Source organism: Ictidomys tridecemlineatus, unplaced genomic scaffold (assembly GCF_052094955.1).
Source record: "Ictidomys tridecemlineatus isolate mIctTri1 unplaced genomic scaffold, mIctTri1.hap1 Scaffold_55, whole genome shotgun sequence".
In the NCBI taxonomy this organism is placed as follows: domain Eukaryota; kingdom Metazoa; phylum Chordata; class Mammalia; order Rodentia; family Sciuridae; genus Ictidomys; species Ictidomys tridecemlineatus.
The window spans coordinates 1,532,520-1,546,944 of record NW_027523660.1 but is presented as its reverse complement, the minus strand read 5'-3'; the positions used below and the strand labels follow the sequence as shown (position 1 = coordinate 1,546,944).

General features: G+C 43.4%; 1 long non-coding RNA gene across 1 annotated transcript; it reads right to left on the bottom strand.

The window, feature by feature from the left end:
* Positions 1-332: 332 nt before the first annotated feature.
* Positions 333-2,917, bottom strand: LOC144374021 (uncharacterized). The gene is made up of 3 exons (XR_013433545.1): positions 2,804-2,917; positions 1,391-2,038; positions 333-939 (listed from the first exon to the last, which is right to left on the bottom strand). It is a non-coding gene; the product is annotated as an uncharacterized LOC144374021 (long non-coding RNA).
* Positions 2,918-14,425: the final 11,508 nt, after the last annotated feature.

Genomic DNA, 14,425 nt, shown 5'->3' with positions numbered 1-14,425 from the left:
AACTTGGCGAGGCCCTAAGCAACTTAGCGAGACTCTGGCTCAAAATAAAAAAAAAAAAATTTAAAAGGGCTGGGAGGGCTGGGATTGTGGCTCAGTGATAGAGCACTCATGTAGCACATGCAAGGCCCCGGGTTCGATCCTCAGCACCACATAAAAATAAATAAATAAAATAAAGGTATTGTGTCTAACTACTTCTAAAAAAATAAAATTTTTTTTTTTTTAAGGCTGGGAATGTATCTCAGTGTTAAAGTGCACATGGGCTCAGTCCTCAGTCTTAAAATATTAAATAAATAAATATATATGTACACACACACAACATATATATCAAAAAATTCTATTAATTACATTATTTTCTGATAGGTTTTAATAAGAATTTTCTTGTGGAAGAACAGACTATTTTCTCATTGGGCATAGGAGATCATTGGTCAGTTGTGTACCATCAGAAGTTCTTCATCAGTGGGTACAACTGTCAACCAGTCTACTTCAACGGAAATCCTCCACATTCCACTGGATCCTTGCCAAGAAGTGTCTTTGCCTCCTGTACTTTATTAAACACGGTCCTGGGTTTTAATGAACTGTAGTGGAAATCTTCCCCTCATCTGCACCTGCGGGTCTCAATTCCACATCCAGGTACAATATGGCACTATTAGTCTTTTACCTGGAATTGAAGAGAGAACTGGATTTGGATTTAGGAAATTCTACAAAATATAAAAATGTAAAAAAATATAAAAAATTTAGGGTCTTTTCTTCCTCTCTTCCTCTAAGACCCAGTAAGACTTTCCTTTTCCTCAGGTAGAGGGCCTTTTTCCCAGATCCATCAGCAATCCTCTGAGACCTATGAAGCCACGTGTTAGATTCGGAAAGGTCTCTCCCAGTTGTGGAAGCCCAAGACGCTCTGACGGCTTCCCTTGTGTACCTTGTGTCGTTGTGATCGTCCCCCTGGATTGTAAACACAGATAAATGTCTGGAAACTGCAGGTGAAAGAACCCCTGCTAAAATCAAGAACCAATTTACATGATTGGAACTCAAAAAAACTCAAAGGAAAATGTGCTACACGGAGCTCCTTGCCAAAAATGCAAGGTTTCCTCTCAAAAAAAAGGAAGTCGCCTAAAAAAACCTGCCTTCCTTGGCTCCTGATCACATCCCAGGATGAGGGATCCCATTCCCATTCATCTGCTCTCAAAAGAAGTCAAAAGAGTTTGGGTTCCAGAAATTGTTCGTTCTAGTCCTGCTCCGTCACTAAATGGTTTTGCAATTTTCAGTGAGTTGTTCGGGCCTCCTGTGCTCATAGGAAGAGTGGGAGTGTCTGCCTGATTTGAAAAGCCCTTTGGAAGTGCCAAAGATTTACCAGAAGAGACATCCATCGTTGCCTGCCACACCATCTCCTTACCTGCTGTTTTGGACGGTCCATGACAAGTGTTCATCATCTCCACGGAGGTGGGCCTGTTTTGATGGTGCTCATGCTAATGCTCCAGATGCCTTTCTCTTAAACATCTGTACAGGGCCAGCAGAGAATAGCCAGGCCCCCACCATGAGCTGGGCCAGTTGGCTACAGTTAGGAAACACACATATATAAGTCAATTTCTAAATCTGTCTTCTATTAGTTATATATCTTTTGAGCAAGTCAATTCCTGCCTCAGTTTCCTTACCTGTCAGAGAACAGTAATAACTATCAGGACTACAATGAAGGACTATTGGGAAGACTCAATAAGACAGCATTATAAAATACACTCAGAGTGTATTTTATTGTAAAGGACTGTGCAGATGTTAGCTATTTATATTTCTGATGCCTGTGGAACCACAGAGCTCACCAACACTACAACTGAAATACAGAAAAAGGAGGCTCCCCACCCATACTTATCCCAACGTTAAATACCCAGGGGAATCCAGGCAGGTGTGAGGCCAACCCTCTTGCGGTGACTCTCAGGCTTAGTCATACCTGCTAATGTAACAACCGCTTCAAGTAATGCTTCTACCTTCCCCGGGTGACCTTGAATGGGGACACTTCATTCTTCTCTCAAGGGTTCCATTTCCTGGCCTGGAAAATGAAGGAGAGGGAGCTGAGCGAGGTGATCCCCAAGGTCTGGTGCTGTGACATTCTCTAGGTGGAGAGGGAGTACAAGCAGGGGCCAGATCTGCAGAGCAAACACTAAATACTAGCAGATGGTTCGAGAAAGATGCATAGGAGATGTGAATTCTAAGTCCAGGTTTTGCCTGATTTTAAGAGAATCAGAGATGGTCCCCTTACCAAGTCTCCATTTCTCTGATGGTGTTGGGGAATCAATAATAACTACAATTAAACTACATACCAGAAACTGCCCATATGTTATCTTCATATATTAAGTATCAACGCCCTCCTGGTTTTTTTTCTAGCCAGTGAAGTAATTTATACTCCGTGAGGTTATACCAGCTATGATAAGATCTCGGGACTAAAATGTTGCAGAGCTAGAAAGCAGGACTGACCGAATGCAAAACCTGTGAGATTCCCCATTAGGATATTCGGACAAGCCCCTAAGAGAGATGAATCCATTAATAAACACACTTATCAAAAAACACACTTATCAAAAGCCATCGGAGAAATACCATGCCCTCCTGGACTCTTCTCATAAGCTCCCCTACCATCTCCTATTACCCAAAGTCTTGCAGGCACAGAGAATTAGCATAACAGGACCCAGAATAAATTGATCCTGCCCAAGGAACAAGTCAGCTTCAAACCAGAAGAATCTAGCTAATGAGACACCCTTCTTTCCACCCCAGTGTACCCCAGCCCTGTTTTCACCCAGCCAGGACCCCAGCTCCTCACCAAGCAGCTCTGGCCTTTTGCAGGATGCTGATGTGTTGGCTGTTGCTATGGCGATGGAGGAGCATCTCTGTCATGCACACATGAGCAACAGAGAGTGGGTATCCCCCGCCTGGGAAACTCGGAGGATTTATCAGTTGTTTTCCATCAGCCTCCTCGCACTGCTTCAGCCAGGAGCAAGGGAGCATCCCCTCCACTTAGCGTTCGACCCATGCCAGAGGCGGGGCTGAGCGTTCTGGACCACTTCTGTGCAGAAAGCAACCCCTTCCCTCTACTTCTGGTACAGTCCTTGTTCGATGAAGGTGCCTTCCCGGTAGTGGGAAGTGGGACTGACAGGGTGCAAGTGAGTGAACTGCTGTGTTTACAAAGAGCCAACAGGTAGCCCCTGGTTCTTCAGTCCTCCTGGGCCACTCCCGGATTGTGAACCAGCTAGATAGTTAGAGCCAAACTCATGTAGCTTTATACCCTGCTTCAGCCACTTATGAAAAAGGCAGTATCACGCCATTTCTCTAATAAGACTTAGCTTATTTATGTGCAAAAATGGGTTTAATAATTCTTTGCAAAGTCATTGAAGAAAATTAAATGAGATTGTATAAATAGGTCCTAATACCAAGGGCACCTCGTGATAGGAACCCTTTTTTTTTTCAGGGGATTGAACTCAGGGGCACTCAACCACTGAGCCAAATCCCCAGCCCTGTTTTGTATTTTATTTAGAGACAGGGTCTCACTGAGTTGCTTTGGGCCTCGTTTTTGCTGAGGCTGTCTTTGAATTCAGGATCCTCCTGCCTCGGTCTCCCAAGCTGCTGGGATTATAGGTGTGCACCATGGAGCCCGGCTGGGAATGCTTTTATGATAGCAATTATTTTTTTAAAAAATAGCTTAGTGAAACATGTTCTTATTTAAAGATAGGCAGATATATGTTTTGTTTTGTTTTAGAACTGAGAATTGAACCCAGGGGCACTTAAGCCATATCCCTGGACTTAATTCTTTTGTTTTGAGACAGGATTTCACCAAGTTGCTTAGGGCTTCGCTAAGTTCTTGAGGCTGGCTTTGAACTTGTGATCCTCCTGCCTCAGGCTCCCAAGTGGATGGGATTTCAGGCATGCACCACAGTGCCTGGCCCAGATATATGTTTTAATCCCTGGTTTGATCTTCATAGTCTGATATCTACTGAGTATTCTGAAGTCAATTTTTTTGAGTCTCCTTCATGTGCAAAATGAAGAGGTTCGGATAACCTATGAGATTCTATGCAAAAGATTTTATTTTGATATAGTTATCATATCTGGTTGGAATTTGGGGATTCTGACTAAAAAGGAAAAGAAAAAGGCACCTTCTATAGCAGTGAAATAGCACATCATCATTACTGCCACCTTTAATGAGCACTGTATGTGCTAAGCACTGTGACAGATGCTGGTCCACTCTCTCATTTACCCCTGGCAGTAGCCATCATGAGGTAGGAATCGTTCTGGCAAATTTGCGGTAGAGGAAAATGGGCGGCGAACTCTTCTAACAGTTGCAAAAATAAATAAATAAGCAAATCCTAACTTTGCCTTTACTATATCTGCACATTGAGAAAAAATTTTCCTCCCCTGCCAACCCACAATACCACATCATATGAGTTCCTGCATGGCTACCCCCAGGGAGAGGTTCCTTAGTTCCAGGGCCAGCTCAGAGCAGATGGCCCCATTTCTACTCTCATAAAGAGCCAGCTCCAGGGATCTGAGAAAAGAGTTGCAGTCCAAGGTCTCACACTTGACTCTAGGAGTGTAATTCTGTCTGAAAGCACATCAGCATGCTCCCTCCATCCTTTCCCCTCCACCCTGCATATTTGCAGAATCTGCCATGCATGCATGATGAAGAGCTAAAGATACCTGACTGGCTTGCCTGCCGCCCATTCCTGATCAGGAGTGAGTCAGTATTTCTATCTCCTGGTTTTTATCTTCTCCCTAGTATCAAGAGAACGTCTTTTCTCATCTCCAAAATAGCATCTGGTCCATTTGAAGCAGGCTAGAAGTAGGCTGACTGCCAGCACCCTCGTTTCTTGGCAGATAGATGGCATTCCCCCATCCAATTATCTTGAAGTCTCCTTGCTTCGTGATGCAGCCAACCCCTCCATCAGGAGCCAGACCCAGGTAGCCTAAAGTCACCTTGAACAGATCAATAGTAATGATGGCTACAGATCTCATCTTCAATTCTTGCATCGCTTCTACTAGGTAGGAATCTCACTCTTTTTTTTAAAAAAAATGGGGAAACAGAGACTCAGAGAAGGGAAGAGGCTTCCCCAAGGTCACACAGCCTGGCACAGAAGAGCTGAGATTCTCAACTTTAGAAAGAAGAGTTAAACAGTTCCTAAAGGCCGCTTGCTTTTCCTATAGATCATAGCCAAATGCTTGGAAGGTTCTGGGGATTAGAGAGCATTCCAACCCAGGTTCCAGAAAATATCCCCTGTGCTCTCTTCAAATGTGCCTCCAAACATCTGCTCCAGCTCTTTCCTCAGCTTGGGATGCCCTTCCCTGTACCTAGCAGTGCAGTGCATGTTCCAAAAAAGAAACCACAGGTTTCATGGTTGATTGAGCTGCTCTGGAATCCTGACTGTACCATTTGCAAGTTTGTGATTTCAGGCAACTTCTCTAGTCCCTCTGAGGTTTTCTTCCACTGTAAAACAGGGCCATCTGCCTCACAGTGTTGTCATGACAATATATGAGCTTGAAGGGCCTAGCATGGTGTCTGACAGTTAGCAGGTGCTTATGATTACGCCCTTCCAAATACAGCTCAGGCACCACCGCCTCTAGGAAGCCCTGCCTGATTGTGCCTCTCTCCTCCAAGCCCTGACATGTATTCATTTATTTTTTTTCTTAATTCATTGAACCAATATTTTAAAAATACATAAATAACTCAATCATAGTACTCAGCACATGGTGTTATAATTACTGGGTCATGTTCTATTTCCCCCATTAGACGAGGATCTTTCTGAGGGCAGAGATTTTTGTCTGAGTCATCTCTGAATCTTGAATGCCTACTCAGGCATTCAAGGAGGGGCCTGGCAGGAGGGAGGAAGTGAGAAAGCAACAATAAATAAATAAACAAAAGTCAAAACAGAAAGAAAAAGAAACGAGACACAGGACTGCTTGTAAAGACTTGCTCAAAAAAAAATTTTTTTTTTTGAAAAGAAAAAGGTAACCCATCCCTGTATCCAGGGAGGCTGGAAAGGCACCTGATCCTTGGGCAGCCTCCCCTGCAAATGTTTCTCCCAATTCCCCCATTGACAGGAGCTGACAAGAGAGGAATATCAATGACCCCCTGAATAGGAAATCTCAGATGAGCCCCGCACCCAGCACCCAGCGTGCAGACAGGCAAGTCTGCAGAAAGGAAAATTCCAGTTGAACAGCCGATGGGGATAGACTGCAGCCCCAGGCCTGGTAACAAACAGTGTGTGGAGCTTCAGTCGGGGACCAAGCTCCTCCCACCTCCAGCAACTGCGACTGCAGCCCCAGCAACAGCACGGCTTGGCAGGTGAGGAGGGCAGCCAGATTTTCAGCAGGGAAGCAGGTGGCTGGCTGAGGTGGGAGCTTCTGCCCCCACCGCTCGACAGAGCTGGAATTTAGAGACTGAGCCTTGGGCAAAAGGGGCCAGGGATGAAGAGGAGAAGGTCTGTTTTCTCCTGTCTCCCCAGACAGCTTTCCTGCCCACCACCAGAGCTCCAGAGGGACTTTTGAAAGTCCCATTCCAATCCCACCATAGAGGGGAGAGCCACTGTTTAACAAGGAATTCATGCATCTTGGTACTACCCTTCTAGTTTATCTACCTGCCTTTCTCCTCCTCCTCCTCCTCCTCCTCCTCCTCCTCCTCCTCCTCCTCACTGGGGATTGAACCCAGGGGTGCTTAACCACTGAGCCACATCCCCAGCCCTTTTTATATTTTATTTAGAGACAAGGTCTCGCTAAGTAGCTTAGGGCCTGGCTATATTGCTGAAGCTGTCCTTGAACTTGCAACCCTCCTGCATCAGCCTTCTGAGATGCTGGTATTACAGGTCTGTGCCAGCATGCCTAGATTCTTCCTTTTCCCTAAATAAAGTCGTCTGTGTCTGTCATACCTCTGTACCTCTTCCTGGAATGCTGTTCCTTCTTCCTGGAGTGCACTCTTGAGTATGCTTTGCTGAGTCGGGGTCCTTGTACTAGATGAAGACTAGAATCCTCAGACTAGCATCTGAATGCAGACAGTTTGCTTAATAGGCCATCCTAGGAAGCATGGGGGTGGGGTGGAGTGAGACAAAAAAGGTAAGGGAGCCAGGAAAAGGGGCATTAGTGAACAGGTGGCCATTATGGGCAACTGGGGTCCAATCCCACCGAGGAACCCTGGTACTTGCTGTAGACCACATTTTGGAGATGTTTCCCTTGAGGGATGAGAAAGCTAGAGCATTTAGCCACCAAATCCCATTCAAGCTGGTTAAGTAGTGATCCTGATGCCATTCACTCCCCCAGCAGCTGCCCTGTGCAAGACCCAGGCACATCCTTGCACCAGAGCAAGTGCTCAACTAGAAAGTTACGGGAAGCACTGGCACCATCTGCTACCCTTGCCAATCTAGCTAACTACTCCACCTTTTCCAAGGCTCAACTCAAAAGCCAGTACCTTTAATCCTAAATAAATTTCACAACCTCTCTCTCTGCATTGCCAGAGTAGGTTGAACACAACTCTATCGAATACTTGTCCTATGGAACTTTCTGTGTATCTTCTCCACTAGACTGTGGGCTCCTTTAGTGTCCTGACTTCCAGCACAAAGAGACACATGGATAACAGGTGCTTTGATCCTAGTACTGATTAAATATCAGTGATAGTTGAGAATGCTAACTAACATTGATGAATCCTAATACTAGCTGAAAAAGAGTTAGAGGGGATTTCTTATGCATGATTTTTACATATTTGTAGCTGTTTATAATATGCATAACATCTTTTGAATGATGTGGTCACCTCATGGTGGATTAAAAGGCATTAAATTTATACATATTTGTAGCTGTTTATAATATGCATCACATCATCAATCTGTTTTAATATCGATGGTACCATCCTAGAGATGCTTCAGCATAGGGATTGGGCCATCCTTTAGCCAGAACCTTTAAATGACTTCTGTCTCAGGGGTCTGGACCTTGCCTTCAAGGTGAGAGAAAGGATTGGAACTCAAAGTCAAATCCAGTGTGACGTTTTCCAAAGTAGCCTGAGACAACACAGCCAGAATTGGAGCTTTTACCTTGTTGCCAAAACAACATCCACTTAGGAAATATGAGGGAAAGAAGAAATTATTATAGCAACGAAAGAGATGGATTACCTATCATAAAACTTAACGAGATGTGTACAGATTCTTTTGAACAAAAATTGGTATGACTCAGGAACAACAAAGAGCACTTGAGTGACAACAGAAAAGGTAGATCATGTCCTCAGATGCAACATTGTTAAAAATGTCATTTAAAAATTTTTTTAAAATTTGTTTAAATTAGTTATACATGACAGTAGAATGCATTTATGCACTTTGATATATCATACATAGATGGGATAAAATTTCTCATTTTTCTGATTGTATGTGTTGCAGAATCATATTGGTCCTGTAGTCACATATATACGTCGAGTAATAATGTCTGTTTCATTCTACTCTAAATCCTCTCCCCACATCCCCTCATTTTTCCCTAGACTAATTGGGAAATGGAATGCAGTTCAAATAGAAAAAAAATGCCAATAAATTTTGTGGGGTAATTAGACAAATTGACTATGAAATCCACATGGAATAAATAAGCTGGAATCACAAGAAGAATTTTGAAAAGGGACATGAAAAAGAGAAGAACTGGCTCTACCATTATTAGAATGTCATAAAGCTGCAGTAATTTAAGCAGTGTGGTTCTTGTGTATGGAGAGACAGATCAATAAAGAGAAAACTCAGAAATAAACCTAAATGTATCTATACATCTAGTGTAGAATAAACATGGCATTTCAAGCCAGTGGAGAACAAGATTATTCAATCAACATTATTGGAATAATTGGATTGTTACCTCGGGAAGAAAAAGAAACTAAGTTTTAAGGTCCATAGTTCACACATTACGTCAAAAAATTTCCAGATGGATTGAAACCAAAATAGTAGTAGCAGGAGAAAATGTAGGAAATTTTATTTTATAACCTAAGGAAAAGCTGTCTAAGAGTCATGTATCGCAGAAGTCATAAATTTTAAAATTGATAAATTTGACTACCATGATGTTCCTCCACGGAAAACGCTTTCATAAATTCCTAAGGCAAAAGACCTACTGAGGAAAATACTTGCAATCCACACCACAGGCAGAGCACAGATTTCCTTAATATATTTTAAAAGCTTGTACATATCAATAAGAAGCAAAACCAACAAATACACGTGTGTGTGTGTGTGTGTGTGTGTGTGTGTGTGTGTGTAGATGATAGTAATGAGTATGAAAGGAAGGAAATACAAATGGCTTCTATACCTCAACATAAGAAAAGAACTAGGGACTGGGGATGTGGCTCAAGCGGTAGCACGCTTGTCTGGCATGCGTGTGGCCCGGGTTCGATCCTCAGCACCACATACAAACAAAGATGTTGTGTCCGCTGAGAACTAAAAAAATAAATATTAAAAATTCTGTCTTCTCTCTCTCTCTCTCTCTCTCTCCCCTCACAAAAAAAAAAAAGAAAGAAAAAGAAAAGAACTAGATGCTATGATTAGGATATGGTTCATCTCCTAAAGATTCATGTGCTGGAAACTTGGTCTCCATGGTGGAGTCGTTGGGTTGGTGGGAACTGTTAAGAGGTGAGGTCATTGGGGGAACCACCCTTGGGAGGGATTAATGTAATTCTCAAAGGACCCCAATTAGTTTCCAAGATAATGACTTATTATAAAAACAGCAAACTTGTCCCGGGCATCCCTTTGACTTCCTGTCTCACCATGTGATATTTTCCACCCATAATCCCGCCATTATGATACATCCACCAGGAGATGGTCTCCTGGTGAACAAGTAGGGCTTTCAGCCTCTAAAACCATGAGCTAAATACACCTCTTCTCTTTATAAATACCCAACCTCAGGTATTTTATTCATAGCAAGAGAAAACAGACTATTACACTGGATAACCGAGAGAGATGCCTACACACCGTTTTGTAACTAAATTTTGTGCCGCGTGCCTGTGCTACCTAGTTTCAAAACAAAGAAAGATGATTTTAATAATAATCCATAAAGCCCAGGATCCTAGCTAAAGGGACAACTGTGGGCATCCATGGCATATGTGGAAAAACATGGAATAAAAGTTGGTAATAGAGAGACTTAAAGAGTTAAAAGCAGACTGGGGGTATATAAGTGGTGTGATCAGTCTCACAGTCTTAGGTGTTCACGTTCCAGATTCATTTTGTCCTGTGTGGCTGTGACAGTTGACTTCTGTGACCCTCAGTGTCCTCATCTGTGAAATGGGAATAATCATTGTAATGACCAAGCATGGTGATGCACTCCTGTATTCCCAGCGACTTGGGAGGCTGAGGCAGGAGGATCGCAAGTTTAAGGACAGCCTCAGCAACTTATTGAGAACCGCCCCCCCGCCTCCAGGAACTTAGCAACACTCTGTCTCAAAATAAAAATTTTTAAAAAAGAACTCACGATATAGTTCAGTGCTAAAGCACCCTTAGGTTCAATCCCCAGTACCCACCAAAAAGAAAAGATGAACAAGAAGTGCCTAACACAATACCTGGCATATAGTAAGGACACAAAGGGCAGCTTGTATGTCCTAGACTCTGACTTCCCCAGCTTGACTGTAAATTTTATCTGCACTTCCTGTCTGGCAGTCCCCAAACACCTCTTTTATCTCAGAAGATGCCGAAGGAATAAATACCTCAAATCCTCTTTTGCAGTTATTCTTTTTTATTTCCCAAAGCCTCCAATACCCAAGAATTAACAAATTTTTATTGACTTGCACAGAGCTCTCCGGCCCTGACTTCTGGAAAATTCCGTTAAGGTTCTAAATATACTAATCTATAATTGTGGCTCGATGTGGTTTGCATTAAGAGTTCAGCGTGTGCATTTTATACCGTGCCACGGCTGATCCAGCCCTAGACCTGTCGACCAGGCTGTCCCACCAACTCGTCGCATTCCTGCCAGACCTTAAAAGCAAACTATAAATGGTAGCTGAAACCCTGAGCCGTCCTTAGGTCCATCTGCACTACTATCTGACCCTAACTGACCTGGGATCAGTCCTGTGACCCAGGTCTCCCTGATCTATTCCCTATCTTTGATCCCTACCTCTGGCCCCTTCTGGACAATGTGATCATGGTTTTTATTATATTTTATCTTTAAATACTCACAATAAACCACCTTTATTTGGGCTCAGACCAGGAATCGACCTCTCTGTATTTATCGGTTTCTTTTTCCACATTGTCTACAGCCTGTTTCCATAACCCCATGAGCTGTTTTTACTTCTGTAACTGATCTTGGCCCTCTTCCCTGTTCTATTAGTATGAGGTTGTCCCTGTCTGACACTCCTAGCTAACCTCTTGATGAGCAAGGGGCTCCAGGTGGGCCAATTTTCTTGTAGATGTCAGGCATGTGACCTTGAGGACAACGAGAACCACCTTCTGTCTTTTGTCACAGAGTGGCAGGATTTCATCAGCTACCCTGAGGTGGTCCCAGGCCACTCTGGCCTTATTTGGTGTTATGGGGTAGGATGTCTTGCACGGTCTTCCAAATGATGTGGGTGGGGACCCAGAAGTGGTAGGGGCCTTGGGATGGGTTGGTGTTCATCTCCTTACGGAGCAAGGCCAGGTACTTTTACTTGTTTCTGTAGAAATGCTCAGAAATGATCCTTGCAGAACATGATCGCCACTTTGTGGCCCAGAAGTATCTATTTAACAGTGATAGTCACCCCTATGTGGCCCAGGAGTTGACCCCAGCCATTTAACATCAGGACCTGAGCCTCCACCATCTTCCTGAGAAGCCCCTTTTGTATTTTTATATTTTTTTCTTCCCTCCTGGCACTTGTACCTCAAGACTCCTGAATAATTTTTTTTTGAGGGCGGGTTACTGGAGATTGAACTCAGGGGCACTCGACCACCGAGCCCCATCCCCAGCCCTATTTTGTATTTTATTTAGAGACAGGGTCTCACTGAGCTGCTTAGTGCTTCACCATTGCTGAGACCTGCCACTGCACCCAGCTCCTGAATAATTTTTGACACTTTTTAATGACATATTTTTATGGGGAGGTATTTGATGTTTCAATACATGTTGGCTATTGGTCAAGGCAGTTAGCATATCCATCACCTGAAACATTTCGGGGTTTTTTTTGTTTTTTGTTTTTGGTAATGAGAACATTCAAAAACCTCTCTTAGGGCTCAGAGTGTACCTTCTTCTGGCTATTTGGAAATATTTAATATCTAATTTTCAATTATAGGCTGCCATGCCCTAACATGACTCATTCTCTTGATTACAGTTAGTTGGTTCATCCAACCCAACCAATTCAATTAATCTTGTCCTGGGAGAGATTTTTTTTTATGATTTCTGTTTTTATTGGTTTGTTTTTTTCACCCCCCTAGGAGGAAAGAAAAGAATGATAATTATTTTTGTGGCAATAGGAGCTAATGTAAAAACTAAGATACATCTACAGCTGTTTGTAGTACCTGTCAGTTCAGGTCTTTTGAAGAGCAGATACCAAGGTGGGATTAGACATGGAAGAGACTTCTCAGGGGAGTACAGGGGAAGGATAAAGGGGAGGGAGCCCGAGTAGGGCAGGGAGAGCCTTCCATTTGCAGGATACCTTGCAGCCAGATCCATGAGGAATCACCAAGTAGAAGTTGCCTATTTGCAGATTGGGCTAGAAATAGACCCCCCCCCGCCCGCTCTGTTAGCTGGAAACAGTTTGTATGAAGCATGGCCTCAGCCAAGCACTAGTTTGGATCCACAGGAGTGGAACCATGTCTTCTGGTCCACCTTACTCCCTCCAGCCAGGTCCCTCAAGGGTAATCTAGTTCTCCGGAAGCAGTCACTGAGACAGGATTAAATGTGCAAAGGTCTTATTAGGTGAATCACCAGTGTGAGAAAACCAGGAAGGAAGCCAAGGAAAAAGAAAATGGTAGAACCATCAGACGGCAGAGCAAGTGGAATCCCAGTTGACAGAGAACGAGAAGGCAGGATCCTAGGCTCCCATGTGGAGCCAATGAGGTTGGACAAGGCTGTTGGAAAGTCTTCAAGCCAAAATCAGTCATCCGGGGATGCTGGGTTTTCCAGGGCTGGGCCTGGCTTAGTGTCTTTGACAAACTTGTCACAAGCTAGAAGCAGCACACCAGAAATGGAGTCTTCAAGCTAACATAGGCAATGAACTTCAGCAGCTGGGGGCTCAGTGGAATTCTCTGGCTGCATTTTTCATAGGCACGTTCTCTCAGCCACTCTAAGGAAATCTGAGTGGTGCAACTGGACAGCTTCCAAGCCACCCTACAGACAGAAATGTAGCCTGCTATAAGTACGACATCACTATAGTGACAAGACAGAAAGAGAATCCTGGCACTAAGCGCTTGATGACATTTCTTCCTAAAATCTAGAGTTCCCTGCCTTCCACAGAATTCAACTGTTCACATTTTCCTTGCTGAGCCAACAGTCTCCTCATTTTGCTTGCTCTGGTTTGAATTGAGTTTCTGTCAGACTCCTGATTAATACAGACCTAAAGGCAACAAACGTGAATGGTGACATTTCGGCCTTGTAATCAGCTGCTGGGGGAAGCATATTTGGTCAGGGAATTCAGAGTAAGTCTAGGTAGTGGAATTACTCAGACAAATGAGAACTGGTGCTGGGTTCCTCATAACAGTTGACAGTTTGAACTGAATTTGATGAATAAATGGTTGCTTAATAACCAGGAATTCTTTAAGAGTAGGAACCACAGGTTGCATCTCTCATACCTCCAGTATATGTAGTTATTCCTAGAACCAAAGAATCAATAAATACTTACTGAATAAAGGAGAAGAATTTCCACCCTCAGTGAGCTCCCAGTCTAGTAGCAAATCAGACAAAGAAAACTCCAATAGGATAAATGCTGTTATAGAAGTGCATACACGGTGCTAGGGAATCAAAGAGGAGGAACATTTAATTCTGCCCTCAAGGATCAAGAAGTCTCTCACAAACTGCATGTGGTGATGCTTACCTGTAATCCCAGAAGCTCAGGAGGCTGAGGCAGGAGGATCGCAAGTTCCAAGCCAACCTCAGCAACTTAGTGTGAGGCCCTAAGCAATTCACTGAGACCCTGTCTCAAAATAAAACACAGGGGCTGGGGTTGTAGCTCAGTGATACAGCGCTTGCCTCTCATGTATGAGGCACTGGGTTCAATTCTCAGCACTGCATATAAACAAATAACTAAATAAAGATCCATTAATAACTAATAAAATATTTTTTTAAATAAAATAAAATACAAAAAAGGGTTGGGGATGTGACTCAGTGGTTAAGTGCCCTGGGATTCATTCCCCAGTGAAGAAGAATGGAAGAGGAGGAGAAGGAGGAGGAAGTGGAGGAGGAGAAGTCTTTCCTAGCAAGAGTACAAAGAATAAGTTAGACTACCCCCCAAAAAAAGAAGGATAAAAATATCTTGCTAAAAAAAAGAAGCATCTACAAAGAT